Source organism: Lagenorhynchus albirostris, chromosome 10 (genome assembly GCF_949774975.1).
Source record: "Lagenorhynchus albirostris chromosome 10, mLagAlb1.1, whole genome shotgun sequence".
Classification (NCBI taxonomy): Eukaryota; Metazoa; Chordata; class Mammalia; order Artiodactyla; family Delphinidae; genus Lagenorhynchus; species Lagenorhynchus albirostris.
The window spans coordinates 74200047-74216005 of record NC_083104.1 but is presented as its reverse complement, the minus strand read 5'-3'; positions in this window follow the sequence as shown (position 1 = coordinate 74216005).

Here is a 15959-nt window from a genome sequence, read left to right as displayed (position 1 = left end):
TCATAGCCCCTTCCCCAATGAAAAACTAAGCTCCTTTAAGGACTGGAACGTAGGTTATCCAATTTTTGTGCCATGCCTCAGCTAATATCAGAAGCTCAAAAAAATTTATCAGTGGTTGATTGGAGAGTCATGAGACAGTATTCGAGACTTCTGGTTCACCGCTTCCCTGGAGTCCCTGATCCCCACTGTATCGTAATTCTGAATGTGGAATGATAACAGAGTCCGGGACAGAAATGCATGTCTGTGTTTGCTAAGTATGCTTTCATTATACATCTGAAGAATGGATCCTTCTAATACAGTCTTTACAGTGCTTATCTGTCTGAACAGATGAAAAGCCGTCTAATGCACATTGAGTCGCATGGTTGGATTAGGTGATGATCTAGCCAGTTTCCCAAGTAGGCCACAACATTCTGCCTCGATTTGGTGTACTCAGAAATGGGTTAGAAGTTCTGAAGTGAGAGTGACTATGGATGCTATAGTCCTGCAATTATCTGCAATTAACTCAATATGAGTTAAACGAATGCATCTTCTTTTCTGAATATATGTTCATTAGAGAAAACTTAGAAAATACAAACTAGCAAGAAAGAAGAAACTAAAAGAATACCTGTAACCCCTCCACCAGGAGATAACCACATTTAATTTACACATAATTATCTAGTGAGATTGAAATATAAATATAGACAATTTTTTTTAACAAAAGAGCTATTATTGACAACTGAAATCCAAATACTTTCTTGTCTCTATGGTAAACAGTTGTGAGCAAAACATATATTCCTGTTTCTGTGCCAAACTATACCAGGACTAGGCACAAATAACCTGCTGCTTGCTCCAGAAAATACTTGCTTACTTATCAAGATCAACAGTTTGCTAAACAATGTTTGTTTCAAGACCGTACCGTACTGTGTCCATCAATCCAAAGCTGCTATGTCATAAGTCGTTCAATCCCCACCAGTTCCCCACCTGGTAAGACTCATCTTATAATCAATCACTCAGCTCTGGCATAAAGCCCTGTGAACCTCCTCCTCCTACAGCTTCCCCTTTCTGTTCTACTGCTAAGACTCTGTATTCTTCTTTATTGAAATAAATCTAATAAACTTAGCTTTTCTTAATCAAGTTTCTCTAGTGTGTTTTTTTTTGTTTGTTTTTGTTTAGTTTGGTTTGGGTTTTTTTGGGGGGGTGTAATTGTCAGCTGACACTCTTTATACTGTTTTTCTAATGTTTTTTCTTGCTTATATATCAAGAACATCTTTCCAAAGCCCCTTTTCATCTATGACATCAGTCTTATGTATCTTAATCCATTGAACCAATTCCCTATTACTTGGTCCTTAGGGTTTTCCTAATTTTTTACTCTGATAATCAATGCTATAATGAAGTTCCGATTGGTGAGATTCTCTGTTACCTCTATTTTTTTCCTTGGAATAGATTTCTGGAGGTGATTTGCCAAATCAAAAGACATGCAGATTTTAAGGCTCCTGATATATAGTATTGCTAACTTTGCCTCCAGATTGTTCCAACTTATTCTCTCACCAGAAGAATATGAGTGCTTATGTTTTCACATCATTGCCAGTATCGGGTTGTATTATTTTTCAATTCTTCTCAGTTTGAGAAGTGAAATATATCTGACTGCTATCTATTTGTCTACTTGTTGAAGATCTCTCCCAAGTGCACAATTCCATTTTCTTTACTGACTTTAGGTTTTCTCTCTCTTGGAGAGCACAAGAAACTGTGCTCATGTCTTCCTCTGTAATTCAGTTGCTACATACCCATGAGGCTGCCACATCATGGAATGAGTTGAGTATAAACTGTTTCTTGAGGAAGTTGCTGATCCCCTCGTAACTTCTTGGTATAGTTTTAAAGTAGAAGGGGAAAAAATGTAGAATTCCTCCTTTAAATAAAAGAAAATTAAAAAATAAAAAACACATCCTTACTTGAGGCCACATAAGAGTAAGCCAAGTGTACACCCTGCCAGTATCGTCTTCAGGGTATTGGGAACATAATAGGGGAAGGTGTATTTGTGTGTTGGTGGTGGGGAAAGACAGGGGGTCCTCGCTGGCTTGCAGCTTTGGAAACATTAGTATTGGGCTTGTGAAGTGTTATTTTCTACTAGAAATTTCCACAAGAAATTCTCACCATTCATTGAGCTTTTGACCTTCAGAATAAGGTTGGGCCCACCCTTAGGGAAGATGAGTGTGGATAAAGGAAAGAGAAAGGAAAATGGCAAGTTGGCAGGTCCCCCACTGGGATTTGTAAAAGTGTGGTAGGAAAGTGACGAGAGAGAACCTGAAATCCAGGTCTGTATTTCTAGGGTAATGGTCTCCAAATTACTGTGACATCTAAAATAAAACCCAAGAGACAGGCAGATCTTCGATCTTAAATCCTAGATTAATTAATGGGGAAAAGACACTTGACATTCACCCGGAACCAAAGGACTTTTGGAAAACGGTGGTCTTCAGTCTTTCCTTTCACACCCACCACATTCTCACGATCACATGACTCCTTGAGCACAATCGCTTATCACAGCGTCAGTGATTCTCAGAGGATTCTCAGAAAAACAAGCCCAGATAGTACTATTTGGCCCTTAATTTATCAAGATGCCATATAACCTGAAGACACACACTAGGAGAAAGAGGAGGAATGGGGACAAGGATGAGACCCTAACTGAACCACTATATAAACAAAGACCATAACAGGGCCAAGTTCAACATCTAAAAGAGACATGGAGCCCAAAAGCTATGATGTGGTTATTTAATTCTAGAAAAGGGAACTACGTGAGGGTGTTGCGAGGGGTAGTGAAAGGAGCAGTTAAAATGTAAATTGCCCACTAGACACTATTTTAAAATGCTTTTTTGGAGTACCTTACAAGGAGCTCCAAAGTCAGCAATAAAAGACCCTGGTCAATGGATCAAGGCAGAAAGCCTACTGGATCATCAGTGAGACCAGCTGACCCAGAGCTGCCCTGGGAGATGAAACGGAGAGACAGTGGAGAGGCAGTTCTTCTTCTTTTTAACTCTGTAAAAGTGAAGAAAGACAACATGGGCATCCTCACTTCCTCTTCTGAAAGACATTGTTATAAACAGAGACTCAAACACAAATAGGACTAATGGACCCAGGGCAACAGAAGGCAGCAAGAGGCATCTTGTGGGAGTGGGGAGGAGCCACTAGATACAATTCATGCTTAAAAGATGAGAATAAGCTTCCCTAAGAGGGGCTTTAAATGCACCATATAAGCAAAACACAGCCCCAGTTGCACCCAGAGAATATTGAATTCTGAACTATTATTAGTTGCTGCTTCTCTGAGATACAGGCTCAAGGCTACTGTGGCCAAATAGACCAGCCAAATGCTAGGCTTCCTCTGGAACAGCCTTGGCCATGACACACAAAGCCTGGCCTCCCCTCGTGCAAAACCAGGGTGTGGTCCCTCCTGTCTACACTTCCGATGGCCACATCCCAAGGAATATTAATGATAGCAAGAGCCACCATCTTGAAAAATGCTTACCCTTGGGTCCTTATGTGCTAAATAGTTATTGCAAATTCTTACAGCATTCCTGTAATGTATTCTTTTTTTTTTTTTGACGGATGGGGAATCTGAGGCACACAGCAGTTAAGTCGCTTGTGTCCACAAGCCAGTAGGAGCTAGGATTTCAACCCAAAAGACTGGTATCAAGTCTTAGAGGTGAGGAAGACATACCAGAACAAAAAGAGTCATCCTTGATCTGAAAGGCAGGGATGTGACATGTTCATACCTCAAGTAATGAAAAATGGTGTGGGTTGAACACCAGGTAGAAGTGTCAACCAAGTAACACATAGTATGGGAAACCCTGAAGCAGCTAAAATTTAAAAATATATTGTTTAACAACGTATCTTGGAAACTGTTCTGTGTAAGTACATTGAAATCTCCCTCAGTTGTTGGTTTTACAGCTGCAGTTTTCATTGTATGGATATACTTTTATTTGTTGATTTATTTGTAAATATTTTTAATCGAAAAAAAATGCACACAGAAAAAGGCATGTAGTTCAAAAGTCATTACAATGAAAAATAGGTGACTTTCCTACCCTACACACTCTCACCCCCTTCCCAGAGGCCACCACCATTAGCAATTTTTTGTATTTGCTTCCGGAAATTTTCCATGTGTGTACACACACACACACACACACACACACACACACACAGCGTTGCACGTCAAGTTTTTTTATTTGTTTGTTTTGTTTTGTTTTGCGGTACGCGGGCGTCTCACCGCTGCGGCCTCTCCCGCTGCGGAGCACAGGCTCCGGACGCGCAGGCTCAGCGGCCATGGCTCACGGGCCCAGCCGCTCCGCGGCATGTGGGATCTTCCCGGACCGGGGCACGAACCCGCGTCCCCTGCATCGGCAGGCGGACTCTCAACCACTGCGCCACCAGGGAAGCCCCTCAAGTTTTTTTTTTTTTAATAGAAATACAGGATACATGGGAGTATGTGCATGCATCAAATTTATTTTATCAAAAATGGGGGCACAATGTTTTTATGTTGCATTTTTTTTACTTATATCTTGGAGACCTTTCCATATCAATACATATTTCACATTCTTTGGAATATCTGCATGGTGTTTCACTGTTTGAATGTAACTTAATTCACTTAACCAGTCTACATTTAATAGGTATTTAGGTCATTTCCAGTCTTTTGCTGTTGAAATAACACTACAGTGAACTTCCTTGAAGGTATTTTTGAACATGTGTGAGAAATATTTGTAGGGTAAGTTCCTTGTGGTATGCTTATCAGATGATGGGGATGTGCATTTAATTAATTTATTTTAATTGTATATCTTATTTTAAAGAGAAAACACACTTTGCGTGGTTCAAAAATTAAAATACTCTAACAAAATAAATATTGGAAAATTTCACCCCCTTCCCTGTCTCGGATCATTTTACTACCTTCACCATCTGTAAGTAAAGACTTTAGTAGGTTCTAGTGAATCCTTCTAGATTATTCTTTATTCAGATGCAAGAAAATGAAAATATATCTATTCTTATCTCCTTCTCTTACCCCAAATACATACTAAATACACTATTTATACATTAAATTTTTTACTTAATGCATCCTGCAGATCTTTTCATATAAGTACATAGGGCTCATCCTCATTATTATTTTTTTTTTACAACTGTGTATTACTCCATAGTGGAGATGTTCCATAACTTAATTAGTCCCCTTTTGATGGACACTGGAGTTATTTCCAAATTTTTGATGTTGCAAACAACACTGTAATGAATAAACATGTACATACCCCATTTTACACTCATAGGAATAGTTCTAGGAAAAAGCATATAGCATGCTACCTTGGTGTAAAATAGTAAGGTGAAACAGAATTATATATCTGTGTTGGCTGGCAAATTTTTAATAATTCCTTGGAAGGATAAATAAAAAACTACTATTAATGTTCCTTGCTGGGAAGGATAGGAACTGAACGGAAGCAGAAAAGGTAGGAAGGAAATTTTTCTCTGTACACATTTTTATATGTTTTAATTGAATCATGTGACCATGCTACAGTGCTACCCACCAATTTTGAAAATTATGTAATATGTGGCAGAATCTGTTTATGACAGGTTCGGATGAACTCATAGGGTTTATTTTTTAAAGCCAGACCATTCACGGCATCTTCAGGCTCCGGAAGCAAAGTTATAAATGGCCATAATGCTTCTCCCCCAGATTCAGCCCTTAGTGCTCAACCTGGCTTGTAGCATGGCCATCCGCATCGATTGTCACGTGTTTTCTTCCCCAGGTGGTTAATTTAATTGCTAGCATTAGCCCCTCTTCCTGGAACCCTAGGAACATTAGAAACACCAGCTAAGAGGGCCTTCTACAGAATTCAGTTAAGAACTGGAATCGATCGATAATACCCTTTATCACATGTAGATCGGAGCCAAGGTCAGGTGAAGAGATGATGCCTGGCTGTGGGGAATCCCAGGGCAGCCTTGGTTTGCAAGGCCCCGCCCACTTGGCCCATGTGATATGGAACCACGCACTGCTTTGTGTTTCATGCCCCACGGGTACCCCTTGATGGAACCCCACGGACCTGCTCTCACCTCAGTCCTCTTCTTGGCACCACTACTTCTGTGAGCACGCAACAGTCTCCCACCACTAGGATCTTCTGGAATGTTAGGACCACACACTGTAAGCTGGTGCTGCCTTGTTTGTTTTTCTCTAACCGTGCTCCCTCGTCAATGTCAGGCTACAATCTGCCCAAGGTACTGGGGGAATTCAATCCATGAAACGTCTCTGATCATTTTTCTCCCTCTTCTCAGTCCTCCTCCCCCTCTTCTAACAACACTTCATGTGACAATTAGGTCCCTAGTAGCTTCCCTGCCCCTTAGGTTTACAGCCCCCTTCTATATTATAATTTCATTATACCTGAGTTTATTCTACATTATATTACATCACACAAGATTATCTATTTTTTGAAATTAAAGCCAAAAATAAAAAGCCATTGCCTCTATTAGAGGATGAACCCAAAGTTGAAGTGACAATAGATCCAATAAATCATATGAATAGCATCTTTGCTTTTTCACATATCCATGTGTTACGGGTTGAATTATGTCCCCCGCCAAAAGATATGTTGGAGTCCTAACCCCAGGACCTGTAAATGTGACTTTATTTGGAAATAGGTCTTTGCAGATGTAATCAGGTTAAGATGAGGTCGTATTGGATTAGGGTGGGCCCTAATTCAAGATGACTGGCAACCTTATAAGAAGATGAAAATTTGAACACAGACAGACACACAGGGAACACAGCCATGTGAAGACAGAGGCAGAGATTGGAGTGATGCTGCCACAAGCCAGGGAGCCACCAGAAGCCACCAGAAGCTGGAAGAGGCAAGGAGAGACTCTCCTCTATAGGCTTAGGGAAAGCAGGGTCCTGCCAAGGCTTGGATTTTGGACTTCCGGCCCTCAGAACTGCGAGGGAATACATTTCTGTTGTTTGAAGCCACCCAGACTGTGGTACTGTATTACGGAAGCCCTAGGAAATGAATAGACCATGCATCTGTTTCATTTCTAAAAAGGTCCTGTGTGTGCCCCTTCCCAAATCTGTTTCCACATAGTCCAGCCAAAACGGGATGTCAGTCAAGCATCTTCAGAGAGGCTGTCTGGCTGCATCAAAAGTGGGATCTCCGTGTCCTGTGCCCTCAAGTCTGAGACCAAGTGGCCTGTTCATGTCACCTCCCTGGCATCCCCCCCCCCCCCGTAAGCACTGGAGGGCATCTGCACTGAACGGGTGCAGGTGATGTCCTGGGAAGTCCCAGGAGATCAGAGGTCTGGCTCCATGAAGTTATTTTATGCATCATCCCACATCCAAAGGGCTTCTCAACCCTGTCATGCCCTGGCTCCAGGCAATTTGGAAAACACGTCTTCTTTTGCTTCCTTCCACCTCCTCCTGCGAGGACGCACCCACACGGCTTTGTCCACCCCAAACGCCTTTGAGCTCTGCAGTGACGAAGGGCAGAGAAGACCCATTTTCAAAGCCATTTGCCTGAAGAGCACCTGGAATATTTATTTAGCAGCTTATTCCTTCAGATTTCCTTTCAGGTGATCATGGATTTGGCAGAGATGCCCTTGGCGAATCCTCAAAGAACACAAATCAAAACGCCCCATCCTCCTGCCCCATAATTACGTTATCCAGTAACTCCCCGTGAGCCGGTGATAAGAGGAAATCTACCCAGTGGGTGCTCGACAGGTGGCCTTAAGAGGTTTAAATTGCCACTTGGAGCTGGGCTGATGCAAAGGGTCTGTGCAGGTGTGACTTGGGTAGATGGGGACAGGACACACTCGATCAGGACGCACAGCGAGCGCTGGAGGGGATGGGCAAATTTCTTCCCCGGGTTCACCTTTCTTTACTGACCCGGATGCTGAGGCAAAAGCCTGGGCAGCCTTAGGACGGTGGGTGGCACCCGGGAGAGGTGCTGGGGATTCTGCTTTCTTTGGCCACGTGGTACCATCTCGAACCACAGACCAATCCATGTCAGGACCTATTCCGACAAGACCCCCAAAGAGCCCCTTAGGGTGGTTTTAGAATTTCAAAAGGCTCAGCTCACTTGGGACTTAATCTTTCAGATACTGTTCCAGCCAATTGGTCCCAGCCCTAAGCATCCATCTTCAGTTATGTTCCCCTACTTCCATCCTGTGGAAATTTGCAGAAGTTCTTGTGCTATATTGGTTTCTTTAGGTCGGGACCTCTGCTCCCTCCCCAAACTCATGTTTTTATTTTGTCTTCCGAATTTGGAGGGCCTCCCACCCGTCTTGGGCCATCTCCACACTTGAAGCTTCTTGACATGGCCTCATATTTCTTTTTCTCTATGCCGTGCATAGTCTCCTTAGGATACCTTTCTTCTACCTCGGTGACAGCTACCAGCTACCAGCTGTTTTACTGGGGCCACTTGTTAACACCCAGTCTTCTCCATGATTAGGAGCCACTTGAGGTCAGGGGAAGTGTTTTCCATTTCTCTGTGTTCCTGGCAACAGAACACTACATTTATCAAACTATATACTATTATTATTAAATGATACCTATTTAACTCTATTTATTAAGTACACTATAGGTACTTAATAAATGTTTCTTTTTGTCCAAGTAATATTTGGTTTCTGTTTTGTTTTGTTTTATTGAGGGATAGTTGATTTACAACATTTTATTAGTTTCAGGCGTACAGCATTATGATTCAGTATTTCTGCAGATTATACTCCATTCTAGGTTATTACAAGCCTATAATTCTCTGTGCTGTACAGAATATTTGCTTATCTATTTTTATACATAGTAGTTTGCACGTGTTAATCCCATACCTCTAATTTGTCTTCCCCTCTTCCCCTCTCCCCACTGGTAACCACTAGTTTGTTTTCGATACCTGTGAGTCTGTTTCTGTTTTGCATATCCATTCATTTGTGTTGTTTTTTATTTATTTTTTTTGCGGTACGTGGGCCTCTCACTGTTGTGGCCTCTCCCGTTGCGGAGCACAGGCTCCGGACGTGCAGGCTCAGTGGCCATGGCTCACGGGCCCAGCCGCTCTGAGGCATGGGGGATTCTCCCGGACCGGGGCACGAACCCGTGTCCCCTGCATCGGCAGGCGGACTCTCAACCGCTGCGCCATCAGGGAAGCCCCTTGTGTTGCTTTTTAGATTCCACATAGCTAATACATGTTTCTTGACTGATCAGTTGGTAAAAGGGTTCCTCTCAGCGACGACACTCTACGCCTGAGCCAGGAGCCCAGCACTCACTCACATCATTTCTCTGAGGCTTTCCTCTCCCATGTGCTGCAGCTCCACATCGGCTCACGAATTCCTGGAATGCTGAAAGAGACCTTAGAGTTTTCCTAAGGTTTATTACAGCAGGAGCAGCTATTGACTGAAATAAAGGATTTGAGGAACAAATATAGTTGGAAAACACTGAGTGAAAGAAAATCTGAATAAGTCCTTCACTGTAGAACTTCTCTGAAGTGAACTTCTAATATTATATTAGCCCATGATATGCTAGGATGTGTTGGGAATCTCTGAGAAAGGAATAGAGTGCCATTTCTCAATGCCCTCTCACTGCACCCTCACAGTGGAACCCTTTTCTCTCAAAGCTTCCCCTTGGACTCGGTTCTGTGGAACTCACCGTGGGACACTGACCCACCACAGGCCCCTCGTCCTGCAGGCGGGAATTCACATCCTTGGATCACAGCGCCAACCCAGCAGTGAGGCTGCCTGCCTCCGGCTCAGTCTCTCCATCTCACTCAGGCTCCATCTTGATCTGCTCCACCACTTCTGGCCACACCACTAATTTAGCGCTTTGCATGGTTGGTCGTGTATGCACTTCTGTCTAGAACGAAATTATAACTTTCCTAAAGGGAGGGGCCATTTCAACACTCTCCTCATCTCCTCCTGAGTGCAGAGAGTCAGGCACGGGGCCAATATACTCTGACCGAAGACAGAACGGCGAAGAAATGAATGAGGGAGGTAAAAGTTTATCACAGTGTTTTGAAAAGGGATCTTATATACCTCTTTGGGGACTAGAATAGATGCACCATCATTATTCTATGTTCCACTAAACAGGAAAATGCTTTCCATGACCTCACCATAATACTTCCCCATCATCAACTGTAAGGAGTGCCCTAATTTCAGGGCTGTTAAAAACAAATCTGTATCTTAAAACATTGATGAAATACAGCGAAGACATTTACTCAAAGCAAAACTCAGTTCTACAGATAACCTCGTTCCACTGGAAACTCATTTCGAAATTTCCCAAAGCCTCCAAGTAGGAGAGGAGTGGGCAGGGAGTGGGGAGAAAGAAAGGTCTGTAGTCACAGGGCTAAAGAAGGACAGTGAAGGGAATTCTGCCAAAGGCCAAAGTTGTAAGTGCCTTGAGGTTTTCAAGGGTGGTGACCATTGCCGTTGGGCGGACTCCAGCTGAAACCCAAGAGGCAGGGCACACAAATGGCATCACTTAATCTGAGATCGGTAATGACATGTTTGTACTGGATGGAAGGGATGCCATTGTGGCTTCAGTGCAGTGGTTGGGTTGTTGTGGACGGAGGGTGGGGAAATGTGTGTCCTGGGTACAGTTGTGCCATGGCCCTTGGAAGCTAGCCAAGAGGGTTCGTGGGTGTTTCTTGGTAGTTGGGAGTCTCTGGGTTAAAAACATTTTCTCAAACAACCTCAAACAAAAGCAGCAATTGCTCATTCTGAACCTGCGAACCAGAGGCTGAGACTGACCTGCCAATGGCCACGGGGTAATGCTCTAGAGTTGATCTGAACATTTTCACTATTTTTTTTTTTTTTAACGGAAGGCTTCTTTCTCTGATTGTGTAAACACTGGGACCAGAATTCATTTCCCCATTGCCAGAACACTGTCCAAATTCACGAGTTCGACATTTCAAACCAGACCCATGGCCTCAGCGGTCAGGTTGGTTTTCCTTTGGCCAAACACAACCTTCTGCACTTGGACGGGGCAGCCTGGGGTAGAAGGGCACTTACAGGGCTTCTTCAAAGGGACTCCAAAATCTTCTGGGAGAGAAAAGAACTCTTTCCAGAGGGATATTCGTGATTAAGTGCAAATGAATCTGAAACACATGGATCAAATTTGCCTGAAATTACACACAGTTTTAAAAATTAAGGGGGGAAAGGGAATGGGTTTTCTGGTAACCCCAAAACATCTGAAGAAGAAACACACACACTCGGGCACACAAAAATAAACCAAACAATGGTGTCTGAGGGCTCCTATAAATGCAGGCTTCAGCTGAACTTGTCCTTGAGTTAGGCTAAGGCCTCCCCTTGGAGCAGCTAACATCAGCGAACACGAGAATCTGGGGCTGGGAGCCCATCTGCCACTGAAATGCCCCAAAATTTTGAAGAGGGAGTCAGGGCAGCCGGGGAATAAAGCCCATTTTCTGTCCGTTAAGCCTCTCCATTAGTTACCTTTACCTTTATGAATGTTGTCAAGATTTGGTCTTTAACATACATAACTTTAAATCAGTAATATCCTTCATGGTTCCATGATTTGCTGGCTCCATATGTAACCCCTTGGCCCGTTAAATTGGCTCCAACTCAGATCCCATGGTTCCTGTCCTTTCAGCTCTCTTTTTGCTGGGAAGGGGCATGGAGCAGAGGAGTGGGCAGGCAAGAGACATGAGAAGAAGCTAGAGAAAGAAGAAAAAACGGAATTCCTTCTACTGAAATTTCTCAATGTGGAACTCATTGTCTGTACTGGCTTTGAGGCAGAAAAAAAAAAAAAAAAAACCTAAGAGTTTAAATATTTGTTGAAGTCTGGATTTCTCCCTGCACCCGTCCCCACCAACCCCCACCCCCACCCCGCCCCGCCCATTCCCTCTTGTAAAATTAGAGCTGAAGCTAGCAGTTCACATCTCGCTCTTGAAATGTCACCAGCAACACTGCTATTATTCTGATTTTCTGGGCAACGCCCATCGGTTCCCGGCTGCAGCTCAATTAAGCGAACTCCGCTTCTCTCCGCTCCGGCTTGACAGCTGCATTGAATTTGGGTTCGTGGGGTGATTTATCGGGCCCGCTGATGTCCAGCCACGTGATTCTGGAGTGCAAAAAACCCTGGAATGCACCAAGAAGCAATATATGCATTATTAATAATAATAATAATAAAGATAAATGTCAGCCCCAAGTGACTCCGGTGACCCCTGCCACTCCATTTAACATTTTAACGGTGGCGTGTGGCCCTTGCGTGGCACTCGGTTCTGTCTGGTGCCTTCAAGGAGGCTAAGAAAAGGTTATTTGTCAAATGCTGGGTCAGAGTTGGAGGGGGAGGGTGGGTATTTTTAAAGCTCTAGGTCAGCCCAGCCCAGCTGCATTCCTGTCCCTGTCATTGAAGGAGCTGAACTTTGTCACATTATTAAGCTGTCAGCAACACCAGGGCGTTGTTTAGATTTCTGGTGGGAACTCCTCACACATGCTCCAGGGCTCCATGGGGATTTTATCAACACTATTGTAAAACATGCACAAATGAGCTGTGCTGGAATTGCCCTGGGAAGACCCGGCTGCCAGGCCTCATCGGGCGGCAGTACCAGAGCTGGGCTCTTGTGCTACCCACAGCACCCTCCCCAGAGCCCTCTGCAAACACCCATGCATGGCAGGTCCCTCCTTTCTGCTGGGTCCCTTCTTCCTGAGTGCTGATGGTCGAGAGTCCTGCTGTGGCCTCAGCCAGACTGGACACGGAGAAGCTCTGAGTTCAGGTTCATGTGGCGCTGATGTGGCCCAATGGGGCTGTGGTCCAAGTCCAAGTTCAGCTTCCCCGTTTATCTCTTTCCCCCCACAGGCCAGTTCCTCCCTCACCCCTGAGAGCCGAACGTTCCCTCATTGTTCATCTTCCAGTCTGGGAGCCGGGAAACCTCCGGATACAAATTAGGGAGGTTGAATGGTCAAGAATTATGGGGTAGGGTAAGACAGGAATAAAGACACAGACCTACTAGAGAATGGACTTGAGGATATGGGGAGGGGGAAGGATAAGCTGGGACGAAGTGAGAGAGTGGCATGGACATATATACACTACCATACGTAAAATAGATAGCTGGTGGGAAGCAGCTGTATAACACAGGGAGATCAGCTCGGTGCTTTGTGACCACCTAGAGGGGTGGGATAGGGAGGGTGGGAGGGAAGGAGAGGCAAGAGGGAAGAGATATGGGAACATATGTATATGTATAACTGATAAGCAGAAACTAACACACCATTGTAAAGCAATTATACTCCAATAAAGATGTAAAAAGAAAAAAGATAACATTAAAAAAAAAGAATTATGGGGTGCACTCTCTCTGTAAGGAAGGGCTGTATTCACAGGGGGCTGGAATCCAGAGTTGGGCTTCAAATTTTAGCTCTCAGCAACAAGACTCCAGGGAAGGGGCTCAGGGCTGGGGGTTTCCAGCAGCCCTCAAATCACATCACGGCGCGCAGCCCACACTTTGCGTCCATATGGAGCTGCCGCAAGGGGCGGGGAGAGGACCAAGGGCAAAAATGAGCAGTATGATACTAACACACCATTGTAAAGCAATTATACTCCAAAAAAGATGTTAAGGGCTTCCCTGGTGGCGCAGTGGCTGAGTCCACCTGCTGATGCAGGGGACACGGGTTCGTGCCCCGGTCCAGGAAGATCCCACGTGCCGCGGAGCGGCTGGGCCCGTGAGCCATGGCCGCTGAGCCTGCGCGTTCGGAGCCTGTGCTCCACAACGGGAGAGGCCACAACAGTGAGAGGCCCGCGTACTGGAAAAAAAAAAAAAAAAGATGTTAAAAAAAAATGAGCAGTAATGAGAACACCGGCAAGGACAGTCCAGAATCCCTGAGGTCTTTATAAAGCTAGGAAAGCATTGTTCCCAGCACACACCACAGCCAACCCCACTACTGGAAGAGAAGAAGGGAGGACAGCCCGGGACTCTTGGGATCCATTTAAATAGCTGGCTAGACTTGAGCAGGGTGAAAAAACCCTGTCTCCTATTGGCTCTGTGACCTCAGACCACGGCCATCTGTACAGTAGATATAGAAGCAGCACGTGCCTCGTGGGCTGTTGTGAGGACCAGACCAGATAACGGAAATATCAATGTTGATTATACTCTGCCACACTGGTATTTTAAAGAAAGCAGATCTGGGCCCTGGTGCTCCTTGGTGTGTCTGGCTTATCCTGCTCTGACTTGGGGCTGTGTTGCTAACTGGCTCTGTGAACTTGGGAAATGACCCTCTGACCAGCAAGGAAGTTGCCCTCATGACTCAGTCCTCCTGTAACGTCTGTGATTCTTTTTCAACTTGCGTGATCAAAAACAGCACGAAGGAATCAGAGCCACTGTTCAGAACCCCGGGTCCACATGGGACCGAAACCACGTAGGCAGTGACACTCGCACAACTGAGCACCCCTTAGCACGCCTAAGTGACAACACACGGCCACTTCACCGCCCCTTTCCAGGGCACACAACACGGGGGTGGTCCCCACAGAGAAGTGGAAAAGATCGTGTACCCGCTCAGAGGATTCTTTTCCACATAAGAAGAGCCCCAGATCTTTCTCCAGACTTTCCACTGCCGACAACTTTGTCCATCACTTGGCAAAGAACTCCTCAGGGATGGGACACTTCTCCTAACAAGGTCCCTCGTGACCACTGTGGGGCACCTGTTAACAACCTCATTAGATTGGGTTTGTCAGACGGATGCTCTGGGCACATCAGGTAGAAGCCACAGGCCTCTCCCAAGACACGGAAGGCATTACGATTTCCCCTCCTTTCAAGTTTGTGGAGGTGGATATTGTTAATGACAAGCGAAGATGCTACCACGTTTATTGACAAGCAAGGCAAATCATCACTCGTGGGCACGAGACACCGAGATACTGGGACAGGTCACTGATGCATCGTGGTTCAGACTTAGGATTTAGGTGGAGGGACACAGAGCTACGTCCGGGTCTGCCATCATGTGACCCTCAGCAAGCCACTTCCGCTCACCAGACCTCCTCCTCAATTCAGAACGGAAAGTATGAGGATGCACCTGCCCTCCTTAAAAGGCTCTGGGGACTAGGAATAATAAGTGGAAGTGGGCTTTTAACAACACCCGTCTCCAAGAGGATTTCATAAAACAATACACCTAAAGTTCTTGATACAGAGGTAGGCATGCAGTAAGAGCTCAAAAATTATTGGCTATTGTTATCATTGTCAATCTGTCTCCTTTCTAGGTGTAGTTAGTGCTGGATGCTGAGCTGGATGCCATGAAAATATTATTTCACTGAATCCTCACAACTTGACGGGGACTGTATTATTTTGCACATTTTACAGGTGAGGAAACTGAGGCTCAAGAAGATAGTTTCTTTCTCAGGTCCTCTAGATGGGGCAGAGATTCATACCCACGCCCTCTAACTCCCAAGCTGGTGCTCCTTCATTTCTAACTAAATAAAGTAACGTGCACAGACATACAATATTGTTGATAACTCTTACCAGTATTATTTCACCAAAGACCCTGGCTTCCTAGTATAATGTCTATCAGTTAGGATTCCATTCATTTGGCCACATGCAACAGGACACTCAGTTATCAGTGGCCCAGGTGATAAAGGCATTATATTATTTTACACAAACACAAGGATGGAGGAAGGTGGTGCTAGGTTCAGCAGCTCTGTGAAGTCGGAACACCAAGGAGCTCGGTTGGCATTTCTCTGATTCTCTGATCTTCCCCCTCATTTCTGCAAGATGGCTGCCAAAGGGCCAAAGGTCACATCTTCACACCACAGCATCCCAACAAGGAAGGAGGGGAGGGATCAGAAGAGCTTTTTCTCATGCAACTTCCTTTTTTGTTATTATGAGAAAAATCTTTTCCAGAGGCTCCCAACAGAGTTCTAGTTATGTCTTATTGGCTGAATTGAGTCAGTGGCAAGGGGAAGAGAGTGGCTGTAATTGAACTAGAACAATCAAATCCATATCCTGGGACTTCAGGAAGAAAATTGGAGTTCTGGTTAGCAAGGGGAAGGGGGAAAAGTC